This window comes from Heteronotia binoei, chromosome 1 (assembly GCF_032191835.1).
Source record: "Heteronotia binoei isolate CCM8104 ecotype False Entrance Well chromosome 1, APGP_CSIRO_Hbin_v1, whole genome shotgun sequence".
NCBI lineage: Eukaryota > Metazoa > Chordata > Lepidosauria > Squamata > Gekkonidae > Heteronotia > Heteronotia binoei.
This window is the reverse complement of record NC_083223.1, coordinates 257,394,511-257,420,451: the sequence shown is the minus strand read 5'-3', so window position 1 is coordinate 257,420,451 and position 25,941 is coordinate 257,394,511. Positions and strand designations below refer to the sequence as shown.

Here is a 25,941-nt window from a genome sequence, read left to right as displayed (position 1 = left end):
CATTGATGGCAGGAAGTAGGGCTTTTTTCTCTGGGGAAATGAGGCAGAACGGAGTTCCAGAACCTCTTTCTGGAAACAAAATTATCAGAAAAAAATGTTTAAAAGTTCGTGAGTGGCCCTCGTGTGTGAGAATTCTCCTTCATTTCCCTCTTCAGAGTTCTGGCACCTCTTTTTCCAGAAGAAAAGCTCTGGCAGAGAGTGATTCGAATCACCAGGGTGCGTTGGCACCTTCCTAACTGTGCCGCCTCAAGCAGCACTTGGGTGGATTGGCTGGAGAACCAGTTCTGGGCAACTAGCTGGGCAGCATCTGAGGAATCTCCAAGGAGTCTGTGTGGTTGAACAAGAGGTTTTTTTTGGGTGATATTTATAAATATGAACAAGTTGTGCACTCTGGGTATTTATAGCAAGTAAACATCGCAGGTGTTTGGGTGAGAGGGCTTGTTGCTGTGGCCCGCAGAAGGCGGGGAGCTTTCGTAGTACATGGGCAACCCACAGGAAGTTTGTGGGCCCCCCTTTCACCAACCTCTACACTTCTGACGGTTACGCTCCATCCCCATCAGTTACTCTGCACAAGCTGCTCATCAGGGACCTGGTGTTCTGCTCAAGAATTTGAGGTGAGGCAGACTGTTTGAATTTGGCAAGAATTTTCCATTTGCAGACTTGGTACTCCCCTGCCTCGATTTTTAAAAAAAAATGCAAAGCACCTGGTCTCTCATCCAAGTATCAACCCTGCTTAGCTTCTGAGGTCTGATAAGATCAGGCAATACCATACGGCTTGACCTCCTGCCACTAGCTTACATAGCATTTTTCTTTAAAGAAATAAGGTAAAGGTAGTCCCCTGTGCAGGCACCGAGAGAGGTGAAGCTGCAAAGCACCCGTAACCGGGCCTTCTCCTCTATAGCCCCGAGCCTATGGAACCAACTTCCAGAGGAAATGCGGGCCCTGCGGGACCTAGAACAGTTCCGCAGGGCCTGCAAGACCTTCCTCTTCAGACTGGCTTTCCCTGATGAAAATAGAAATTGCGAAGGAAACCGCCATCAGAAAAAGTAAACATAGCACTAGCACTTTTAAAAATTAATTAATTTAATTTTAAAACTTAACCAGATTTTAATTAAATGCTTATAATGTTTAATGTAATTTTATCCATTTGTATAATTCAACCCTGAACCATGTTGTTAGCCGCCCTGAGCCTGCTCCGGCGGGGAGGGCGGGATACAAATAAAATTTGTTGTTGTTGTTGTTTCCGACTCTGGGGTGACGTTGCTTTCACAACGTTTTCACGGCAGACTTTTTACGGGGTTGTTTGCCATTGCCTTCCCCAGTCATCTACACTTTCCCCCCAGCAAGCTGGGTACTCATTTTACTGACCTCGGAAGGATGGAAGGCTGAGTCAACCTCGAGCTGGCTACTTGAACCCAGCTTCTGCCAGGATCGAACTCAGGTCATGAGCAGAGGCTTAGGACTGCAGTACTGCAGCTTTACCATTAGACAATTCATGAGGGAGGGTAGGGACTATTCATAGCTACGATAGCTAAATGGAACTTCCCTGGTCAGAGGCAGTCTACTTCCCAATCCCAGGTGCTGTGAATAGTGCCTTGTGAACTTCCTAGAGGCGTCCAGCTGGCTGCTGTTGGAAATAGGAGGCTGGCTTAGACAGACCTTTCAGGACTATGCTTGTGTTTTTTATGTCATTCCAGGGATCTTTGCAGGAGTAGTGCTGGGTTTGGCCTAGCCCGGGCAGTTTCTTCTTATGCTCTCATATTACTCTGTAAAGCTCCAAATAAGCTGCAGAGGCTATATAAATATTTCCCTGAGTACAAAATACAGTGTTTTCAGTACTCAGGAAATGCTACACTGCCCACACGGGCAATGCAAAACAAATGACAGGGGCCGGGCTATGACCGGGTGGTAGATCACACACTTTGTGTGCAGGTGAACACGAGAAGCTGCCTACTACTGAACCAGATCCTTGGTCCATCAAGGTCAGTATTGTCTACTCAGGCTGGTAGCTGCTCTCCAGGGTCTCAGGCAGAGGCCTTTCAAATCATTTACTGCCTGGCCCTTTTAACTGGAGATGCCAGGGATCAAACCTGGATCTTCTGCATGCCAAGTGGAGGCTCTGCCAATGAGCCACAGCCCCTCCCTTTATAGGAAAGTCCCGGGGTTCAGACTCTGGCATTTCCAGTTGAAAGATTACAGCTAGCCTTGGTTGGGAAAGACCTTCCTCACCCTCTGCCAATCAAATTAAGCAATACTGAGCCAGAAGGACCAATGGCCTGACTTGGTATAGGGCAGCTTTGAATGCCATCTGTGACAAACTGGCCCACAATGAATGTGAAAAAACTTGATACTGGGTGGAGAAAGGCCCAGAGATGGTTGAGTAGGCGCCATTCCTCTTTGATTGCCAAAAATTCTTCAGTACCATTGTGGTGTGTGAGATTTATGGAGTGGCAAAAGAAAAAAAGAGATCCTGCCCTTGGGAACTTACAATAGAATGTTGATCGTGGAAGATGACAGGGAGGAAAGAGAGCAAAAAGATGAAATAGGGGTGTGCTTTTCAAACCGTGTTGGGGAAGCCAGAGGGTCCATGGAAGCTTATTGGGGGTTGCATAACAGTGGACAAGCTTTTCACTGGCTTTATCTTCCAATGTGCACCACAGTGACTGGTACTTCACAGAGTGATGGTAGGTATGGCCTAACAAAGCAGCACATAAGGGGCTGTGGCTCAGAGGAGAAGGAGAACAAGGAGTTGGATTTATACTCTACCCTTCGCTTGGAGTCTTGCAGCAGTTTATAATCTCCTTCCCTTCCTCTCCCCACAAGAGACACCCGGCGAGGTAGGTGGGGCTGAGAGAGCTCTTCAAGAACTGCTCTTGAGAGAACAGCTCCGAGAGAACTGTGACTGACCCAAGATCACCCAGAAGCTGCATGTGAAGTGGGGAATCAAACTTGGGTCTGCCACTCATAACTGCTACACCAAACTGGCATGCAGAAGGTCCCAGGGTCAATCCCTGGAATCTCCAGTTAAAAGGAGCCGACAATAGTAAGAGTCAGGCCTTGAATTCAGCAGGAGCTCACAGGAGCACAACTCCTGAACCTTTCTGACGGTTCACCCTCCTCCTCCCCACTTTGTCCACTGAATAGTAGGTGCAGCTGTATAACAATCTCTGGATGAGCTCCACCACCTATTTTTCTACAAAATGACCCCTGGGCGAAGGGCTCTGCCTGAAACTCTGGAGAGCTGCTGCTGCCAGTCTGAGTAAGCAATACTTTCTTGATGGATCAGTGGTTTCACTCAGTATTGCAGTATAAGACAGCTTCCATGTTCCAGGTAGCTTCACAGTTCCATGTTCCAAGTTGCCCTCTGCCCTGTAAACTCCCATTTTCACTACAAATGCAGAGGCAACCTCAGTGGTAATAGACTGTCCTCCAGGCAGTCTCCCTGCATTTTCCTTGCTTCAGCATCCTGCTGCAATGCTACAGCAATCTAGCAATTACCTATTATTTTTAAGAGCCTGAAAATGATCTCTGGTGGCCCAAAATGATCTCTGGTGGCCCATCCTTCCCGATGCAAGGAAAATGGTGCCAACGTGGGCGGGACACGAAATAATTGTCAACCCCATGGTGAGTATGGAGAAACACCATTTTAGGCCTGTGCTTGTCTGGGAGTTGGCTAGAGGAGTCTATAAAATTCTAGGCAAGGCTTTGGCCTATTCCTCCTTCCTTCTCCCCTTCTGTCTGGAAGCAGCACTTCTGAGGCCTCCTAGAGAGACAGGAAGTCTTTCAAGCTGGTCTCCCAGAAGGCTGCAGGAGGGAAAACCAGATCCTGGGCAGGAACTGGGTTTTATGTTAGAGGTTTTTGGAGGGAAACGGGCAATTAAAAGTTGTCAGGGGAAGCTGAAAGTTAGTTGAGTTTTGATTGAGTTTTGGAGACTGGTGAGTTGGTTCTGGAAGGTATGGTTAGGGCAAGTTATATATTAGGGAAAGAAGGAGTGTTTATCCCTACTTTCATTTATTACTTCTGTTCACCCTGTATTTAAAAATGCCTGTAAATAGTTGCTTGTTTTAAATAAATGTTTTATTTGGTTAAAAGGTAGTCCCTCTGTATCACCAAAGTTCCCCAACCGCCTTAGACCACACTACTGTTAGAGGGGAGTACAGGGAAGGCATAGTTGGCAAGGGTGCCAATCCTCCAGGGGTCTCCCAAAGAAAGACTTTGGTCTCTGTCATAACCAGGTGCTGGGTTGGCAGAGGGCCTCGAGGCCACAGAACTGGCAAAGGGAGTCCTGTTCCTCTCAGTCAGGAACCCCTAAATTGAACAGGTAGTGGCAGCGTGCCCTAGTGGTGAGAAGAAGATAAACTCCCTCCAGGGGTTGGCAACTCAAAAGGGAGTTGACAGGACCGGGTCTGAAGGCAGAATCAGGCCGGTTCCGTCACAGTGAGCAAAGAGATTTGGGTACAAACTTTCCACAAAGATCATATTGAACCCAGAAAGAGTGTACCAAAGCTTGGGTGGGGGAGGGGGGGAGCCAGAAAGTGCAAGAATAGACAATATCATAGTCCTGAGAGATATTCCAGAACAGGAGTGGCCAAACTTACTTGATGTAAGAGCCACATAGAATAAACAGATGTTTGAGAGCTGCAAGACGTGAATGTTAGATGTTTGAGAGAAGGAAGAAAGGAAGACAAATAGATGGGAGAGGTAGGAGGGAGGGAGAGGTGGAAAGAAAGCAAGTTTAAATGCATTCTCCAAGCCACTAACCGGCTTGACTCAGAGAAGAGACAAATGCCTGCTTCAAGCTGGCCAACAGGGCAGTGGGGGCTTCAAGAGCCACACAGTATGTGTGAAAGAGCCACATGTGGTTCCTGAACCGCAGTCTGGCCACCCTTGCTCCAAAAAACATACTGCAGTTTGGGAACCAAGATGGAGCAACCAGAGCAACCAAGGCATGTTCTGTAGAATACTCCCAGAATCCTCTGAACTTCACAGATCTTCCCTGGCAGGCTTGGTATTATTTAGGCCTTCTCCCCCTTGCCTTTGCCCTGTGTGGACAGAGAGCGTGTGGTGCAACAAACCCCACATTCCCTTCCAGCTGAGCATGGCAGAGGGACACTATCTCATGGTGGACAATCTGGCTTAATCGGCAAAGCTCGTCCATCACGACTTGGGTCGGGGGATCCCCAATAACCGCCCAAGAAACCCTGCCTTCCTTGCAAGGCCTGCCCCAGAACAACCTTCCAAGGATGGACAAACCTTGATGTTCTCTGTTGCAAGAAACTTTAGAAACCTAGAGAGGGTAGGAAGGGGTAGCCCACGTGCTGCAGCAAGGTCCCTCTTCCCTGGTGCTCCCAGAGGATCTTGCTGGAGCTGGCTGGAGAGGCGGTGTGTTCGCTCAGGGCCGGCTCTCTCTCTCTCTCTCTCTCTGTCTACTTCGCTTGGTCCCTCCCCTCCTTGGCTCTGGGAAGGGGAGAGAGTCACACCCATCCCAGGCTGAGTTACAAGAGCCCAACCCAGCTCTGGGAGCTGCCCACTCTGAGCGCTCCTGCTGCAGGGATATCACAGGAGCCTGCTTGCCAGGGCTCAGCTACCGCCTCCAGGAATCCCGGACCAGAGCGGGGTCTAGGCAGTCCCGGGACATCGTCTGGCATGGCAGTGCCGGGCAGCTGAAGGCCTCTGACCCACAGGTACCAGCAAGGGAAGGTTGGGAGATTGGCATCTTTCTTGGTAGGAGAAATGTGATCAGCGTCGCAGCCCGGGTGGGCAAAAGCCGTGTCCTGCGGGTGTCCGTCTTCTTTAGAGGACATCGATCGTGGGGACAGTTTTACCAGGGTCGAGTGGATGGGGGAACTCGACTTAACCCGCCCTCCCCCCCCCCCCCCAAAAGCTCTTGCTCTAAACTTGTAATTTTTTCTTAAACGCTCTTTGCAAAGGGGTTGCCGCCAAGCTTGCCGTGCGCCGAGAGAGACAAATGGATCTTTAAAAGTTTTTTTTTTCTCTTGCTGAAAAGGGGTCGCTTTGCAGCCCTCGATTTGCTGAGCCCCCCCCCCCCGGCATCTGACAGCGGGCAACGCCCTTGGCACACGAGGCGGGGCGCTGGTGGGGTGGACTGAACTTCTGCAGGCGCTGGAGTTTTTCCCCCTGCAGTTGATGGAAAGTTTGGAGAGCCGGGAGGCTGGTTGGCCGGAGGGGAGCTGCCAGAGCTAGGGGGCGTCGGTGAAAGGTGGTGGCGTCCCCCCCCTCACATTTCCCCCCCCCCCCCAAAAAAGTGGTTCCCTGGAAAACTTATGAAAGAGTTCGCTTTAAATGTCGCTTGCTTCTTTGAGTTGTCTCCCGGGCAGTATTGGGTGTGACCCTCCCCCCATTTGCAACTGGGAATTAGGAGCAGTGGGGCGCATGCAATGCAAAGGGTGGAAGGAGGCAATCACCCCTTGGCAAAGTGGAGATCTGCGCGCTGGTCTCCAGGAACGATTTGCGTGTGTTCAGACTGCATGTGCGGAATGGCGCACCAGGGGCTTGTTTACATGCTGTTCCTCTCTTCATTTGGGTGGTCGGCTCGCGCAGCTGGGTTTTTTTTGATGCTTGAAGGAGGTGGGTGTGCGCGACTGCACGGAGGGCTTAGGCGCGCACATGGCATCGTGTAGAAATGGACGTGGATGCGTGCTAGGCGGTGGCTTGTTCCGGAGTGACTCCCTTTTTAAAAAATCGCAATGGTAGCAAGTTTGCAAGAAAACCTAATTGAGAGAAGGGCAGAGCTGGTGTTTGCGTGGACTTGGTGGTGGTAGTGGTAGTGACCCTTCCCCAACTTCTCCGACTTTTTTTTTTTGTGGGGGTGGGGAGGTGGTGGTAGTGACGCCCTTTTAAATTCAGTAGAATTACACTGGAGTAGACGGCAGTAGGGTATGCAGCCTGCGAAGAAATACGCCTTGAGAGAAGCTAAGATATGTGCCCATCGTCTGGCGCGTTCTTCCATTCGAAGACGCCTCCGCTTGCTCTGCTGTCTTGTTAATTCGGAGTGACTCCTTAGAAGGAGTGGGAACTTTTTGCCGTCGAGGGGATAGTTGTGTGGTGCCTGTAGGGACGGTCGGTGCTTAAGGGGAACAGTCGTTCGTCCTTCCCCCTCCCTCACCCCTTGCTTTAATTCGGATTCAGACAGGAAAAGGAGTGGCATCTCTTCACCCTTCTTCCTTTGCACAAACTTTGTACTTCTCCCCCCGCCCCCCCTCCGCTTCGCCTCAGCCTGGGAAGGGGCTGGGAAGCATCCGAAGCCGCCTGGCTCTAGGGCTGGCCCTCTGGGTGGGGAAGCTCCACCCCCTTCCCCAACTCTCCCCCCCTCCCCAGTTGGCCCCCCTCCAGCTGCCTCTGGAATGCGGTGGTTGGAAAGACTGACTAATACGAAGCAGACTTTTGCGCTGGCAAATGGCAGGCAGGCAAGCAGGGCGGGCGGCCTGGCTGGGAGGGAGGGAGGAGCGCGGGAGAGGGCCTGCTCCAGTCCAAATATTATGGGGGAGGCTTCTAGGACCCGCGAGGCGACCTGCTGAAGGGGGCTTGGAGCAAAATAACACCCCTCCCAACTGCATCTCTTGCGCCCCTAGGCGGGGGGGTACTAGGACTGGACAGGCAGCCGCGTGGCCTAGCCCTCTAGGGCAGGGGTGGCCAAACTGTGGCTCGGCAGCCGCATGTGGCTCTTTTACGCATATTGTGTTGCTCTCAAAGCCCCTACTGCCCCATCAGTCAGCTTTGAGAAGGCATTTCTCTGTTTCAATCCCATCTCCACGCCAGCCGGTGGCTTGGAGAATGCCTTTAAAGTTGCTTTCTTTCCACTTCTCCTTCCCTCCTCCCTATCCCCATCTATTTGCCTTCCTTCATGTTTATTCTATGTGGCTTTTAAGTTAAGCAAGTTTGGCCACCCCTGCTTTAGGGAATGGTTTGGAGTGCTTGTTGGGGAAACCCTATGGCGTGGTCTAGGGCTGAAAGGATGCATGAGGCAGGCTAGGAGCATTTACTAAGTTCTGATGTGGGTTGTCTTTGCCATTGCAGTGGTAGCAAAGATACTGTGGTGAGGAGGGTGGTTGTGGACTTTAGGCGGCCTCAAGAGGGTCCGCACTGTGGGGAGAGATTTAGGTGCTTTCCCCACCATGCTCTGAAGCAACACAAGCCAGTGTTTTCTTTGCAAACAAGGATCTGTGGAGTCTTGAGGAGGGTCTGGGCCTGGGAGTTGTGAAGAACTGGGGATAGTTGTGAATGTCTCGCTTAGATCAGGAGAACCTGGTTCTGTAGGGCTATGTGGGACTCTCTGGGTTTGCATTTTTAAGGAAGATAGTGCATGACTCTGTTCATTTCTGACTGGGCACTTCACACCTATGACATCAATCACCCTCCTATGTTGTTTCAGCCCATTTAGCAACACTAACTAACAAACACAGACCCCAATTTGTGATTCTTTTGATCTGCTAAAAACATCCCCATGATTCTACATACCAACTCACTGCCCACTTGTATTAAGAACTGCTGCTTGCCATTCCATTTTTGTCTGATAAAGTCTGCTTAGAGCATACGAAAGCTTACATTCTGAATAAAACTTAGTTGGTCTTAAAGGTGCGACTTGTCTACTGCTTTGTTCTGTTGCTTCAGACCAACACGGCCGTCCACTTGGATTTGTGTACCCCTCATTCAGTTTCCTCTGTTTTATGGCTCTTTTGAAATGAGACCCTCTCAGCTACGTGGTCGGTCCCCACCACAGCAATGGATGTGAAGCTCCCTTTGTAGCATCTGATTGGGAATGGGGTTGGGGCAGAGTCCTTTGGAAATCCTGTGCTGTGGGAGAAAAAAATCCCCCCCCCCCCGAGATCTACCCTGTGTTCTGGGAATATCTCCAGTATAAGATGCTCTCTGGACCCATTATGCTGTCCACAACCACGTTTCCTTCCCCCAAATGCTTCTAGTTTCTCTCTCTCTGCTGGGAAAGGAATTCAGTATGGAGGAGTGGGTGGTGTCTTCTCTCAGGTAGGGCAGGCTGGTGTGTACTGGTTCTGTAACTTTTCTGACATTGATTCCACCCTTGCCTGGTTGCAGCTTCTGTTGGTCATGGGGCTTTTTTGGGTGTGGCACCACTGTCTTGCTTTGGGAAGCAGCAAGCGGACTTAGCGTAGGGAGGCATTGGCTCCCATCAGCTTTCTGGAGCTGTCTCCCTCTCCCTTAGGCAAGGGAACTTTGGGGCTCTGAACACAGCCACAAATGTTTTATTGGAATTTAGTTGACACCAAAGATTAACTTCCCTTTCCCCCACCATGTGGCAGGCGGCCTGGGTTGGCTGGCTGGCGCAGAAGTTGCTGGGTTTTTTGCTGATGCTTCCTTTGGAATTGATGGGGCTGAAAAGGGGATTTGGAAGGCTGCGAAAAATGCTTCTTTTCAAATTAGTTGCTCTGTGCTTGGGATGGTTGGCCCCTTGGCTTGGAGGAGACTTGCAAGCCAACAAACTGGGTTGCCAAAGGGAACATTGTACAAAGCAGCAAAGTTGTAACAAAAGGACCGAGGACTTTGTGTCTTTCATTTTAAGATGGGAAGCCTTGCAATTGGCGCTAGGTGGTTGGTCACAGATGTCTGGACTCAAAGGCCATGGGGACGGAGAGGGTCACTTAGACTGTCAAAAAAAGAGGGATGTTTAGCTTTGCAGGCAGATAACTCTCTCTTTGTACATGTTTTAAAGTAAGTCTAGTGGCACCTTTAAGACCAACAAAGTTTAATTCTGAGTATAAGCTTTTGCATTCTTGCACATGGAAACTTATACACAGAATTAAACTTGGTTGGTCTCAAAGGTTCCCCTGAGCTCAAACTTTGTTCTGTTGCTTCAGACCAACATGGCTACCCACCTGAATGTTTTAAAGTTTTTAGATTTATTTTTCACTGTCATGGTGTACTCATTTTCAGACCAGTGATGGGGGGTCTTGTGTGACTGGATGGTCTTCCATAAAAAAAAATTCCCTACCTAGTATTGCCTTTCCCTCAGATGTATGTTTTATGAGGTTTTTTTAAATGGAGGCACATTCAATTATTTGGTGCCCCACAGTTTGATGTGGTATGCCTCTGACACAGGTTCACCTCAGAACAAGGCCTTTGAAGCAGAAGGTGAGACAGGACAGACAACCAGAAGGACAAAATTCTGAAGTAAATTTCATTTACCACAGAAACCTGAAGTTGGGCCTAGCTGAATCCCCATTTGAAGAAGAGATTGGATTTATACCACGCCCTTCACTAGCTGAAGGCGTTTCTGAGTGGCTTACAATCTCCTTTCCCTCCCCCTTCCCACAATAGACACCCTGTGAGATAGGTGGAGCTGAAAGAGCTCTGACAGAAACTGCTATTGAGCAGAACAGCTCTGAAAGAACTTGTGGCTGACCCAAGGTCACATCAGCAGGTGCATGTAGAGGAGTGCGGAATCAAACTCAGTTCTTCCAGATAAGAATCTGCGCAGTTAACCACTACACCAAACTGGCTCTGTCTTCCTCACCCATGCCATCTTCCCTCATGAGGTTTTGTGCCTAGCTAGAAAGAAGGGAACTTTCTGCCTTTCCTCTCTTACCCATGGTCTGCTGGCCCCTGTTGCATTGCTTGAAGTGTGTTCTTTCTGAATAGCCCTGCACGTCCTGTTAATTTGCCTTTCAGCTGTTGCTCCCCTTGCCGCCTGTCCTTCTGCTGTGGGGGTTCGTTGAGGGCAACAATGAAGCAACACAGAGAGAGGTTACATTAGTTTGCAGTCAAAATAAGAAGACCTTTTCCTCAAGTCTTTCTAGCAACCTGAGATGAAATTATTTCAAAAATGGTGTATATTTGGGAATCATGCACATCTGGTTCCTAGGCTTCTTGTTCAAAACTCTGGATGCGGTTTGGCTTTTGGAAGGTAGAATCCTGGATGTCACAATTTGAAGATTTTCCTCCACAGGCTCTTTGGGCTGCTATAGCTGAAGAGTTGGGAGGCTGAGAACCTTCAATTTGACTGACGCCTGTGGTCTCTTCTGAAGCGAATCACGAGGTTGGCACACGTGAGACAAAAGTTAGTTTGTGTTCCTAAAGGAAATGTGCTTCGGAAAGCATTGCAGAGCCCTGATTCTTCCAGGGTTCCGGTCCAAGATTTCTGTGGACGCTGTTTTGGAGAGCGCTTCGTTGCTTGCTTGTCATGTTGCATTCTGGTTGAAAATAAATGACGATGGTTCTGATTGAGCCCAGACGTTGCTGCAGAAAGGAAAGAATTGTGTTGTCAGATGGTTGAAGGAAGAGAGGGGAATATAAGGAGAGAGCCAGAGTCCTGGATCAGCCAGCATGTTGGGTAGTCAGTGCTAAACAAATTGAAAATCCATGCCGGGAAAGTGGAGTTAACGATGTAAATTGGCTCAGTTTGCATACTTCTTCCATTTTTACTCCTTTTTATCATTCTAGTTTTGCTGGTCGTGAGCAAGCAGGGAGTCTAAGGACGTCAGACCCTTACTTGAAATCTTATTTCGCAACCACTCGGGTGCCTGAGATTTGATGGGGTGGACCACTTTCCAGCCTGTCTGCAAACCATAAGGAACTTGTTTTTGTTAAGCAATTGGAAGCAGAGCCTCTCTGGCTGCCGAATTCTGCAACCACAGCCATGCCCAGAGCAGAATCACAGTATACATCCAACTTGGCCGCTCCAGTCTACACTGTGTGCAGTTCAGACTCCCGCCCAGCCCTTCCCCTACCTAATTAGAGGCGGCAACCTTCTGTTAGTGGATCTGCGACACCTTGCATGTTTGTGAAGGGTGTGGAGACACCTGTGAACCTCACATTCTGTGCCTGTATGTGTACATGCACCAAGGTGACAAAGAATTAGCTTTGTAGATGAATCTGTATGCTCCCTGCAAACAGATTTTTCTGTGTCTCGCTTGCAGACCTGACATTTTTGCCATTCATAGGCAAGGGGCTATGGCTTGTTGTGAGAACATCTATTTGGCATGTGGAAGATCCCAGGTTCAATCCCCTCATCTCCATTTAACAGGTAGATGTGAAAGACCTCTGCCTGAGAACCTGGAGAGTGGCTGCCCGTCATAGTACACAGTATGTACTACGATAGATTAATGGTCTGACTTGCTAGAAAGCAACTTTATGTGTTTGAGTGGTTCTTGCCAGTGTGGTAAGTTGAGGGGCAAAGCAAGCTTTCCCATTGTGATAGTCAATCTGGATCTAGGCCTTACCTTTTCTGACAAGATTGTGTGATGGACTGCTCTTCCACAGGACTTTTTCTGTAGCGGGAACTACTTTGCATATTAGTCCACAAATCCCTGATGTAGCCAATCCTCCAAGAGCTTGCAGGGCTCTTAGTACAGGGCTTACTGTAAGCTCCAGGAGGATTGGCTACATCAGGGGTGTGTAGCCTACTATGCTAAGGAGTTCCTGCTACAAAAAAACCCCCTTCTTCTTCCATATCAAAATAAATTCCCTGCTCCAAGAAAGCCAGTGTATCAGGGGTAAGGGTTCTACCTGAGTTTGGCAATTTAGGGTTTTTGTTTCATATTTGGCCATGGTTGTGCATTGTGCTGTATAGAGTACAAGAACAGAGATCCCTGCCCCAAGGAGCTTGCAACATAAAACCGGATACAGAGGGAAAGGAGGAGGAGGCAAATGGAGAAAGAATGTGTATTCATTGTACTTACATGCACTTAAGAGGGTAAGAGGACTGGAACCAGGACTTCAGAATTCATCTAACACGTCCCCACCTGGAGTCTGAAGTGGTACCACCAGGAATAAGCTTACAACCTCAGTGAAAATGAGAGAACTGATACCACATGTGCTTGCACGCATCATTTTTGCCCTGTCTGTATGTCTTTTTAGGAATAATCAGGCTTCCCTGCAAAATTTGAGGGGAGGGGATACAGCATAGACTGGCACTGGATGCAAAGTGTAGTTACTGGGGAATCTCTGCTTTCAAATTTTGAAAGTTTATAGTCCTTATGGTTGCAAAGATACACTTGAAAGCATTGGGGCGATGCCACTTGAAATCACAGAAGTTTGGAGGGGTTCCTCAATAGGTGAGGGCATAGGTGCCCTTCCCCATAATGAAGCAGAATAATACAACAATACACAGAATCTGCACAGCTTATTCAAGGTGTAGAATACTGGAATCTCTACACCCCCAGATTGGACTTTTAATTCAGATGTATAGTCCTGCAGGTTCATGGCTCAGGGGAGAGCCAGTTTGGTGTTGTGGTTAAGTGCGTGGACTCTTATCTGGGAGAACTGGGTTTGATTCCCCACTCCTCCACTTGCAGCTGCTGGAATGGCCTTAGGTTAGCCATAGCTATAAGAGGAGTTGTCTTCTCAGCCCCACCCACCTCACAGGGTGTCTGTTGTGGGGGGAGAAGATATAGGAGATTGTAAGCCGCTCTGAGTCTTTGATTCAGAAGGGGGGGGGTATAAATCTGCAGTCGTCTTCTTCGGGTTGCAGTGTATGCCAAAAGTCCCAGATCCAGTCCTTGAGATCTCAGGATTGGGAAGAATTTGTCTCCATCTGAGATCCCAGGGAGCTGCTAGCAGCCAGAAGGACCAGTCCTGAGCTAGATGGACCCATCATCTGACCTATTAGGAGGCAGCTTCACATAGCAGTGGTTCTGGCGGGGGCCCATGATATCCCAGTGGGAGAGCACATGCTTTGCATGCAGAAGCTCCCAGGTCCAGTCTATGGCATCTCTAGCTTAAAAAGGGATCTTGGGCAGCAGGTGCTGGGAGAGACCTTTCTCCGCTGCAGATGGAGGGGGGCTTCTGCCAGTCCTGCAGTCCTGAGCAAGATAGATGGTTCGACAGCCTGAAATGTGTACCCAGCCGCTTCATGTATTTGATCCATAACAGACTGAATATGCAGCCTCCAGCTGGCCTTGCTTCCTGTGCCAAGCATGGCAGTTGCTGATGAAAGAGCCCTTCACCACTTAGATTCATCCTCAAAACTGTTCTCCCCCTCTGCTAGTTCGTGTCTGCTGTTTGTTTGCATTTACTTGGATTTCTTGATCTCCCTTTTGCATTTCCAAAAGGTGTGGGGTAACGCTTTTCTTGCTTTTTAAAATCTTAAATTGTGCATGTGGAAGTGTGCAGAAGAAGAAGGATGTGGGCACACAAGTAAGGCAGCCTGCACATTTTTGTGCTTCCATTTAAAACATAATGAGCAAGTTTCTAGCTCTTATGGATTCAAAGAGGGAGGATATTCCAAAAGCTTTAGTGCTCTGCCTGATTCCACCCTTCTCTTCTTGACTAGCAGAATCTGAATAAATAAGCAAATATTAGAACTATTTGCTTAATTTATGCAGGAGTTTGCAGATGGCAGAATTGAGATACAGGCAACTCTGCATTTTGAACTCGGCGTAGTGCATTAGGATTAAGTACATGCTCAGAGTCCTCATTGTGCCAGTGAATTCTAGACTTCTGGCGGTGAAGATGAGTGTTTTTGTTTCTTCCTTCACCAATTTAAATGTGGAGACATATTTTACTCTTACGTGTAAAGAATGGTATACTTTCAGAGTGTGTAAGAGAATACCCATGCTAAAAAAGAAGGACCACCATCTGGGCTTCTGCATGTTCTGGGTGTGCCCCCTGATTGCAAGAACATAAGCCGGGAACAGTGACACATCCAGAGTTGCAACAGGCAGATTCCTCTGAGGGTGGGCAGTCTTGTTGAATTTCCGTGTCAGGATCAATCCGATGATCCACTCAGAAGAGAAATATGGGTAGAGAGGGTGATCGAAAGGAGATAAGGCCAGAACTAGAAATGATGCAGGTGTGCAGCAGGCAGCCTCCTCTGTGGATAGGCCTGCGTGATTTTGTCATTATCAGCCATATTTCTCAATGCAGACTGGCCATCCTCTCATAGTCCATACTGAGGGAGTAGTGCATTGCAACTGCTCTGTCTTTGGGTTTCTGCCCTGCGAGGTGGAGAGTTTTGTTTTCATATGGACAGAGCTGCCTTGCTGTTTCCCCAGCCTTGTTCTGTTTTTTACTGCCTCTTGCACTCTGTTTTGGAACACTGGTGCTGTTGTGGGAGACAGTATTCCAGAAAACTGATGATGAGGGATCTTCTTCCTGCACCAAAGACATGGAGGTGCCACGGCACTTGGCTTTTTCCCTGGTAAAATAGCAAAATCCTCTCCTTTTGAGATAAAGGGTCTCTCTACCTCTTTGGGCAAACCACAGATTCTCTGGTTCTGAAAAAAGAACCAGCTCTTGCTTTGTGGGAGCCTGGTGGGTATGTTGCGAGAAGAATTTTGCAGTTTGACACATTGCAAGCTGCATGGGTAAAATCTACTAGCATCAAATTCCACTTGGCTTTCAGAGTGTGTCTCGGTTGACTTCTACTTCCATGCAATGTTCCCTCTAAGCTGCAGTCTTGGGAGCAAAAATTCTACTTTGTGAGATCCTGGCATTAAAGTTGTGAGCTGCTGCAAAAATCGTTGTGCTCTGGGGTCATCCTTCCTGAGCGAAGACAAAAATGTGTGAGCTGGTGGCTAAAAATCTGTGAGCTGGCTCACGCTAACTCAGCTTAGGGGGAACACTGCTTTCATGGTCTGCATGTGGCTGCCCTTGCAAACTGGTGGCTGAAGCTTGAGCCAAACGCTCTGGTCTTAATTAATTAACTTGTTTTTCCTGACTTCTTCTTGTTTATTTCTTGCTATCCGAATTTTGACACTGACAACATAGGAAGGTAGGTCTCTGGAAGGAATGGGCATAGCAGAAAAAGCTTAGTGAGAGACAGAAGTTAGCAGCAGCAGCAGCTTAGAGGCCAGCTCAAGCCGATGCATAGAGAGCGGATATGCTGTTGCATTGGCAGTGAATGATGCAAGGAGAAGATGGGGCCAAGAGAATCCTGGGGGTGGATCACAGCAGGGTTGGGCACCACTGGAATGTCAGATCCTTGGCTGCATAGACTCAGGTATTCCAGCAGTAGTAGGTGCCGTCTTTGCTGGTTGGTGTTCTTTTTGTGAACATCCTTATCACCTTGATCTCTTTAGCTCTTCTTCAGGCCTGCCTCAGCACTGTGGATGTGAAGAGCTGGGTACAGAGGGAGGTGCCAAAAGTTCCTCTCCCCACCTCCCGCCTCCTCCATGCCCCGCTCCCAAGGTGGTTCTACTGGCTCATTCGCCCAGCACTTGCAAACAGACAAAGGGAGATCAGTCAAGAGCGTGTTCCTGCCCTGGAGAGCTCTCAGCGGCGTCCTGTAGGAAACAAGCCAGAACAAGTGGTTCTAACAAAGACGCCGAGGAGCTGTCTGGCCAGGTTTTTGTGTAGGCAGCTGTCACCAATGGTGCCTGCATATGCTGTGTGCCTCTGCAAATGTGTGCTGCCCTTGTGTTGTGGAAAAAAACAGGATGTGTGTTGAGTGGGTGCATGGATTGATGGGGTGTGTGTATGTTCTGATGGGCTGGGCTGACTTCAGGCTTGCGTGCCTCAAACATCCCTCATTTTGAGTTGTAAATTTTAAGGTGGTACACTTAGGATCCCTTCACGGTTAAAGGGACGCTGGTATGTCAGGGTGGCCAAACTTGATAAATGTAAGAGCCACATAGAATAAATGTCAGATGTCTGAGAGCTGCAAGACATGAACATCAGATGTTTGCAGGAAGGAAAAAATATATTGAGGAGAGGTGGAAAGAAAGCAACTTTAACTTTAAATGCATTCTCCAAACCACCAACTGGCTTGGTTTGGAGAAGACGACATCGGGTTTATATCCCGCCCTCCACTCCGAATCTCAGTCTCAGAGCGACTCACAATCTCCTTTATCTTCCTCCCCCGCAACAGACACCCTGTGAGGTGGGTGGAGCTGAGAGGGCTCTCACAGCAGCTGCCCTTTCAAGGACAACCTCTGCCAGAGCTATGGCTAACCCAAGGCCATTCCAGCAAGTGCAAGTGGAGGAGTGGGGAATCAAACCCGGTTCTCCCAGATAAGAGTCCGCGCACTTAACCACTGCACCAAACTGGCCCTCCGGTGATTTAAAAAGTGATTTAAAAAGAGAAATGCCTTCTCCAAGCTGGATGACAGGGTGGTGGGGGCTTCGAGAGCCACATAGTATGTGTAAAAGAGCCACAGTTTGGCCAGCCTTGTCTTAAACGATTAGTCGTCTTGTTAAGAATATCCGAAGTGTCTTACACATGCACGTGAACCTGCCATGTATGAAATCAAACTATTGGTCCATTGAAGTCAGTATTTCCTCAGACTGGCAACAGCTCTCCAGGATCTCAGGCAGAGATCTTTCACATCATCCTTGACTGGAAGTGCTGGAATTTGAACCTGGGACTTCCTGCCTGCCAAGCAGGTTTTCTGTCACTGGGCCACAGCCCTTCCCCATCCATGTATCAGACTGCTCGTTCAAAATCCTTGGCAAATCTAAATTCTGAGCATGTGGCCATTAAAGTGGTTTACCAGAAGTCACCCAGCAGCAGCGGGCCATAACTCTTCCTCTTGTCTGCCCTTCCTTTTGGCCAAGGGTAGGCTGAACGCTGTCAAGCTTGATCCAGTTTTCCTCCTACAACCCAACCTGGCTTTTGTTTATTTTTAATTTAAAACATTTGTATGCCTTACCTTTTTTTCCTCGACACAGTCAGGACCCAAGGCAGGTAGCAACAATAAATAAGGATGCAAAAATATTGACATTGAATTAAAGGAAATACATCATTAAGAACAAGTAATTCCAAAACATAATTGATACAGATAATTAGAACAGTTGAACAGTTCAAGCTGCCTCATAAGCTGTTTTAAACAATTTTGTTTTACGGTCTTCCCTGAAGGCCCCAGAGGCCTCCCCCTTTGCAGGAGGCTGTTCCATAATGGGGGACAGTAACAGAAAAGACTCAAGCTGGAGCCATCACAGCCTGTATCCACAAGAGAAGAAGAAGAAGATATTGGATTTATATCCCACCCTATACTCTGAATCTCAAAACAGTCACAATCTTCTTTACCTTCTCCCCCACCCCCAAACAGGCACCCTGTGAGGTAGGTGGGGCTGAAAGAGCTCTCACAGCAGCTGCACTTTCAAGGACAGCTCTGCGAGAGCTATGGCTAACCCTAGGCCATTCCAGCAGGTGCAAGTAGAGGAGTGGGGAATCAAACCCGGTTCTCTCAGATAAGAGTTTGCACACTTAACCACTACACCAAACTGGCTGTAACAGGTCTCTTAAAGAGTAACCTATCTGCGTTTCCCTTTCACTTTAAAACACAGGAAATTTCTTGGTGGGGCAGACCAAAGTTCATCTCTGCAACATTACACACAATCAGCAGGTGTCACAGAGATAGGGAGAAAAAGTTTACTTGGCAGACAGCCGGAACTTCATGTATTTAAAGTGGCAGCTGCTGTTGGCACATGTGTGCCCAGAGTGGCATTGCTTTGGTATCTCTGTGGTAAAAACCCTTTATGCTTTCCACTGGAAACTGAAGTGGGAAACTGATTTGGTGGAATACTGGAATGAATGGTATCTTACTAAGTGTATCCTTTATCCCTTAGAATCACAGAATTAGAAGGGACCCCCAGCGTCATCTAATCCAGCCCCCCTGCACAATGCAGGAAATTCACAAACACCTCCCCCTAAATTCACAGGAGCCGCATTGCTGTCAGATGGCCATCTAGCCTCTGTTTAAAAACCTCCAGGGAAGGAGACCCCACCACCTCCTGAGGAAGCCTGTGTTCCACTGAGGAACCACTTTGACTATCAGGAGATTAGGGTTTGTAGAATCTTTCGGGATCAAGTGCCGTGTTCTACTGGAGAAAGTTTTCCTTCCAGACGTTCCGTTCTCAGCTGCGGAGAACATCCTCAGTGGCGTTGCAGCCGGAGCAGGCGCTCAGACCTTCTTGGCTGCTGTGCATTGAGTGCACTGAGTGCTGTGCATTGAGTGCATTGAGTCCCCACTCAATGCACAGCAGCCAAGAAGGTCTGAGCGCCTGCTCCGGCTGCATCACCACTGAGGATGTTCTCCGCAGCTGAGAACGAAACGTCTGGAAGGAAAACTTTCTCCAGTAGAACACGGCACTTGATCCCGAAAGATTCTACAAACCCTAATGATGTTACCAGCCGTGAAAACCTGAAATCTTTGATATCAGGAGATTCTTCCTGATGTTGAGCTGGAAACTCTTTTGATGTAATTTCAAACCATTGGTTCTGGTCCTACCTTCTGGGGCCACAGAAAACAATTCTGCACCATCCTCTATAAGACAGCCCTTCAAGTACTGGAGGTTGATGATCATATCACCACTCAGCCGCCTCCTCTCCAGGCTAAACATGCCCAGCTCCTTCAACCTTCCCTCGTAGGACTTGGTCTCCAGCCCCATCACCATCTTCGTTGCCCTCCTCTGGACCTGTTCCAGCTTGTCTGCAGTCTTAAAATGTGGTGCCTAAAACTGAACACAATATTCCAGGTGAGATCTTACCGGAGCAGAGTAAAGCGATACCATCACTTCACGTGATCTGGACACTATACTTCGGTTGATACAGCCCAAAATTACATTTGCCTTTTTAGACACCGCATCACACTGTTGACTCTTGTTCAGCGTATGGTCTGCTAAGACCCCTAGATTCTTTCCCTCCAAGGAGTTCAGGATTGCGTATTCTCTTCCCCATTTTGTCTTCACAACAACCCTGTGAACTAGTCAGAACTATGGGAGAGTGACTGCCCCCAAGTCACCTTGTGAGTGATCGTACTTCAGCACTGTTAACTGCTTCACACTGGCTGTATGGTGGGGCTGAATCCTCCAAGATGTGGAGGTCGCCCAGTGGAAGATGGACAACCTCTGGGCTGTAGAATCTAGACAGGGCCTGATTCCTGCCTTCACGGGGTCAGGATTTCAGCATCAGGGAGGGGAAGATTGACAGCATTTTGTGTAGTGGTTAAGTGTGCGGACTCTTATCTGGGGGAACCGGGTTTGATTCCCCATTCCTCCACTTGCAGCTGCTGGAATGGCCTTGGGTCAGCCATAGCTCTCGTAGGAGTTGTCCTTGAAATGGCAGCTGCTGCAAGAGCTCTCTCGGCCCCACCTACCTCACAGGGTGTCTGTTGTGGTGGTGGGGGTGGAAGGTAATGGAAATTGTGACCGCTCTGAGATTCAGAATATAGGACAAGATATAAATCCAATATCTTCTTCTTTAAGACCAACAAATGTGTGAGTTTTTGTGTGCATGCACACTTCCTCAGAGTAAAAACTGCTAATCTTAAGGGTGCCATTGGACTCTAACTTTGCTGGACAGATGAGCTGTGACTGCAGGCGTTTTCGCACTGACCTTAATCGGCAGCGACGTCCCTCTTCACTGTGCAGGATCTGCGCGGATTTCACACCAGTTGCTGCGGAGCACCCGGAAGAGCCGCAAAGTCCCGCGGCTTTTGCGTCACAAATGGTTTTCGCCGGAAAACAACTTTACATTTGCGACGCAAAAGCCGTGGGACTTTGCGGCTCTTCCGGGTGCTCCGCAGCAACTGGTGCGAAATCCGCGCAGATCCTGCGCGGTGAAGAGGGACGTTGCTGCCGATTAAGGTCAGTGCGAAAACGCCCTGCGTGTAGCCTGAAATGCTAGAAGGAGGAAGAGGAAGATGCCTCCTGCCCTAGTTGGCAGTTTGAAATGGATTTGACTGAGGATGAAACAGATTTGACTGGAAATAGAAAATGATTTGAAGTGGATTTGACTGTGGTTTTGCCTTCCTCTGGCTGTGCGCACACAGATTGCTTTTGCCACACTGCAGTCTCTGGCCAAACAGGTTTTACAGGGAACAATGTGGAAAAACTCGCAGGACCAACAAATATTACTTGTATGTTTTTTTAAAAAAAATTAGCAAAATGCATGGGTATTGCGGGGGGAGGGCAATCAGTTGTGGCTTCTGTGCAGTTTTGTAAAGAAGCAGCTTTGTGATCCTTCTTTTCCTTCCTCTTTTGTGTGCAAAGCACTTGTGTTTAACCCCAGTGTGGTGTGGTGGTCAGAGTGTAGGATCTGGAAGACCCAGTTTCATATCCCTCACTTCACCGCAAAGCTCACCAGGTGACCTTAGGCCAGTCACGCTTTCTACCTTGCCTCCTTTGCTGGGTTGTTGTGCAGATAAAATGGAGGAGAGGAGAATCATGTGTGCTGCCCTGTGCTTCTTGGAGGAAGGGTGGGATAAAAATGTACTAAATAAATAAATTGGCTGCCTTCTGCCACACTCAACAGAACAGAAGCTAAAGTATACACAGCTATATTTGCTTGCATTAATCCTTTTCAATGTTGCCGGTCTCTTCTCTGTTTATTACTTCTCCCTTTCTGCTAGTTAACATTGAGGCTATAAAGAGAAGGCAGGGCAAGGGAGGTTTGAAAGGCGGTCTCTGTTGGTGGTGTGCATGCATCTCCCATATTATCTTTGCTTCCAATCAGTAGGTTTGGTAGACTTATATATTATGTCAAAGACCTACTAGACCTGTTTGATGACTGTGCGGCAAAGGAAATAATTGTGGGCAGGAACTTATTTGCATATCAGGCCACACCCCATGATGTCATCATTGTTTCACACAATGTTTTGCAGGGGAAAGCCCAACAGGAACTTATTTGCATATTAGGCCACGCCCCTTGATGGCACCATTGTTCAGCATAGGGTGTTTTTGCGGAAAAAGCCCAGCAGGAACTTATTGCATATTAGGCCACACCCTCTGATGTCATTGTTTCACACAGCTTTTTTTAGAAAAAAGCCCAGCATGGATGTATTTGCATATTAGGCCACACAGCCTGGTGTCACCATTGTTTCATACAGGGCGTTTTTGTAGAAGTCCAGCAGGAACTCATTTGCATATTAGGCCACACCCACTGTATTCCTGTGCATTCCTGCTTATTCCTGCTTATTCCTGCTTTTTAAAAGCCCTGTGTGTGTATGTGTGTGACTGTGGGAAGAGCAGCTTCTTGCAAACCAGACTCTTAAAAATAGTGGTCTGTTAAACTGTAATCTTTGAAGAACAAGGCCTCGCTTTTTGTTTTTCTTATTAAAGTCTGTGTGTCAATTTAAGGTACTTGGGAATCTGTACACCCAAGTGCAAAGAAGAGAATTATTGTAAACCTCAGTCCTTGAGATGTCTGCAGCAGTTGGGAAAGATTCACATCCACTCTGAGTGGCTTGTTTATTTATTTTTTTTACTGGATTTTGTTTTCATTTGTGTAGTACTCAAGTTATGCAGGATGCTTGACTCTTAGATCACTAGGCCTTCTGGTCTCACTTCAGAATAACATTCGCCCAACCCCCCCCCCCCCCGCACACACACATACCCGACAAGCACCCTTGTGGAGGCGCTGGCTCATGAAAGCATCTGCTGCAGTTAATATGTTAGAGTGACTTGAAGGTGTCACACGCCTCTTGTGTTGGTTTGGCTGTAAGGCAATCACAGAACTCCTTCAGGAGTACTAAGATGGCGGCCAGATGCAAAACACACACATGCACCCTTCCCTTGCCACTGAGTTTGCCCTCCTTTTCCTCTCCTGCCAAAGAAATTGCTCTTGGAGACCTCGTGTCCCGAACATTCACCCACATTCCCTCTGTTGTTTCCATTTCTTCCAGCTAGCTCCTGACCCCAAGCCAACGCGCTTGGCACAATCTTGAGGCCTGCAGTGGCATTTTTCAAAGATGCTCATATGACTTTTGTCCTGCTTTGCCAGGAGAACAAAGATATATTTTTTTGCTGCACAATCCGCCCCTTTCAGTTCTTACCCTGATAGGAGAAATGCAGCTTGTTATACGGGAGAAAGAAACAGGGTACTGCTTGTTTGGGAAGGTTGGCCCTGATAGGGTGCGTTGGCCTAGCTTCAGAAGCTGCCCTCCCTGGCCTGCCATGTCTGACCAACCAAGGCAGATGTGGGAGAAGCTCTAAGACTGCAAGACCTTCTTGAGAACCTGCTGGCAAACTGAGAGCTGCTGGTGTGATTTAGGTTTCTGGAATTCAAAGAATCTCATGTTGTAAATTTTTTGAAAAGGAAATACGTTTGTTTTTCCTCTGGCTTGAAGAGAAAGGAATGAAGTTTCAAGCAGCACGCTTGAAATGAAGTCCAACCAAACTTACTAGCTCCTGAAAATATGTCAGTGAGCCAAAATGGCCCCTGAAAATTGGGAGAGGGGCTGTCCATGCGGAAGGTTTGCATGCATTGCTTGTGGAAATTTGCAAGTTCTAAAAGTTGAAAGATCCTTCTGTCCCCGAACAGCATGTGGAACAAGGTGAATCAGTGATAAAATTTTATATGAGGCAGTTTTGGATGTTCATTTTAATTGCCTATGTCACATCAAAAGGTACAACTAGAAAAGGTGTGAGGGGAGAATCCATTCTTGTCCAGTTTATAAAAACGCCTCTTATTTTTCTTGGCTTTGATCACAGATGAGCAGGTATTTTAATAAACTTGAGTAATGGACTGTCAGACCAAGAGACACACCCAGTGTAAAGGGCTTGGGGCTCAGGCTTTTTCCATTGCCCATCCCTCTCCATTGGTCTGATTTGCCTAAACCACCTCTTGTGGCCAATTTCTCTTATTCCCCCCGCCTTTTCTCCTCTCCTCTCCCATCTCAAAACCAGACACATGATTGGGAGTTAGGGGAACCCACCTTTAATTTTTTGCTCCTGAGTTAACACATTTTCTTCAAATGTTTTTTTATGTGACTCTTGGGCTTTGTGATAATTTCAGAAGGTAGCCGTATTTCGGTCTGCGATAGAACAGCTAGATTCGAGTCCAGTAGCACCTTAAAGACTAACAAAAATTTGAGGGGGTGTCAGTTTTTGAGAATCAGTGCTCTCCTCATCTGATACAGGCATTGTGGTTTGTGTGTGGGAGAGCCACAAATAACTACAGTTATCTATAAGGAAACATTTGTGGCTCAAATCCTTTCGAATTGCACCAAGTCCATGGTAGTTAGAAGAACTATTTTGGTATGAGGCAAGAAACATGCCAGATTTGTTATAATGTGTGTATGTTCCATAAGGAGTTAAATGCTGGTTAGTTTGTATTCCCAGAGTTAACTGCCTAAACAAGCAGTATTGTGAGAGGAACATATTTCCTGGAGTACCAACAATGTTCTAAAGATTTCTAGAACTTTGTGCCAATGGGTGTGGTTGGAGCGCTGGAGCTCCCTTGCACAGTTGCAAAGGAATTCTGGGACCTGATTATCCAACTGAGTTCGGCTGCAGGAGATCTGAGATCTGAAACTCAGGATCTGCTGCAACACACAAGGGATCCACTATGCAGCAGGACACAAAATAACTTCTTGGTTATTGAGGAAATCCTGAACTTAGCAGTTCCACTATTTGGGACTGGGTGCATTCAGTGAGTCCATGACACTGCCACAGAAAGGTACTTTGTACCTGAGGCAGTAATCTATTTAGAACTGGGTCTGCCCTACTCATGTACATTGTCTCCTTGATATTTAAGATATGTAAGGTTATGAGAATAAATTGGAAGGAGAAAGGGATGAAGGGAGATATCTGGTGAGAAGTTGGAGGAGTCAGTTTAGCTTCCCTCACCTACAGACTTTTAGTCTTAAAATCTCCTAATATGTGAATGGCAGGGTGTCATAGTTATAGTTTGAATGGTGCTGCTTTCGTCTTATTAAGAAACGTTCCTTGTGCCCATGGCTGAGTAGATTTGCTTCTTAGAGTCACATTGGGATGTTGACGTGTCATGATGTTTTGGGAACCAGAGGGTGGATACCTGGGGACTGTAACAAAGCACGCATGTCAGTCTTCCTTCTTTCACCACAGCTAGCAGAAATAAATGTATGTAAAGTAGCAATCATGCATAGGCGTGCTGGCTGATAGTTGCATAATCCTCTTGATGGGATATGACTAGTACAAAACTGAAATTTCTCTGTGTCTGAGCGTTTTGTGCATAAGAGTTCATGGAACCCTGCCTCCTCTGACAATATTTGACCTATGATCTTTGTGGCTTCGTGGCTAAGGTAACACCTTCTTACTGCTCTCCCGCTAAGTGATCTGGCTGAATTTCTACACTGGGCAGGCAACCATCATGGTTGGAAAGAAAGGAAATATAGCTGGAAATTAGGGTTAAAGCAAGAAGAAGAAGACATTGGATTTATATTCTGCTCTCCACTCAAGAGTCTCAGAGCAGCTCACAATCTCCTTTATCTTCCTCCCCCACAACAGACACCATGTGAGGTGGGTGGGGCTGAGAGGGCTCTCACAGCAGCTGCCTTTTCAAGGACAACCTCTGCCAGAGCTATGACTGACCCAAGGCCATTCCAGCAGGTGCAAGTGGAAGAGTGGGGAATCAAACCTGGTTCTCCCAGATAAGAGTCTACACACTTAACCACTACACCAAACTGGCTTTCTTTTCTGTGGACTGAAATCTTCGCTCTAAGATAATCCTTTGAATTCTGCAATCTGGGGTCATAATTCTGAGATCTGAAACTGTTGAAAGCAGACTTTTTAGTGCAATATCTTGGCACTTGAAGCCATTTGGAGCTATTCTTTGGCTGGGGTGGTGGTAACCAGAAAGTATTGAGTGCAGGGCTTTTTTTTCCTGCCGGAGCCCACGGGAGCAGAGCTCCACCTGGGCTGGCCAGGGCTCCAGCTGGCCCAACACACCAAGCAGTGTGGCCTAATGTGCAAATGAGCTCCTGCTGGGCTTTTTCTACAAAAAAAAAAAAAACACCAGTTGAGTGTATGAAAGAGTAAGGGGAAACAACTGTGGTTGTGGGGTGGGGGAGAATAGGGACAGGACACTGTGTAGGATGTTAACATAACACCTCTTTGTCTGCTGGAAAACTCCACACTGACATCCACCCACTCAGCAGCCTGCCTACCACAGCAAGCAGGTTCGAGTGGATTGTTGATTTGGCAAACAGGCCTAACAGCAAACATGCAGAGGGCAATAGAGTGGGTATTGCACAACAAAAAGAGCATCAGCAGTAAATAGTAACAGACAAGAAGATCTGAATAAACAGGTT

General features: G+C 47.7%; 1 protein-coding gene across 3 annotated transcripts in view; it reads left to right on the top strand.

Annotated features, from left to right (window-relative positions):
- The first annotated feature begins 5,501 nt into the window (after window positions 1–5,501).
- AHNAK (AHNAK nucleoprotein) overlaps window positions 5,502–25,941 on the top strand; it is a 78,521-nt gene continuing 58,081 nt past the window's right edge. For all 3 annotated transcript variants that reach the window (XM_060253946.1, XM_060253954.1, XM_060253939.1), the window contains exon 1: window positions 5,502–5,685. The gene's annotated coding sequence lies outside the window, so the exon portion shown is untranslated. The remainder of the gene's footprint in view (window positions 5,686–25,941) is intronic.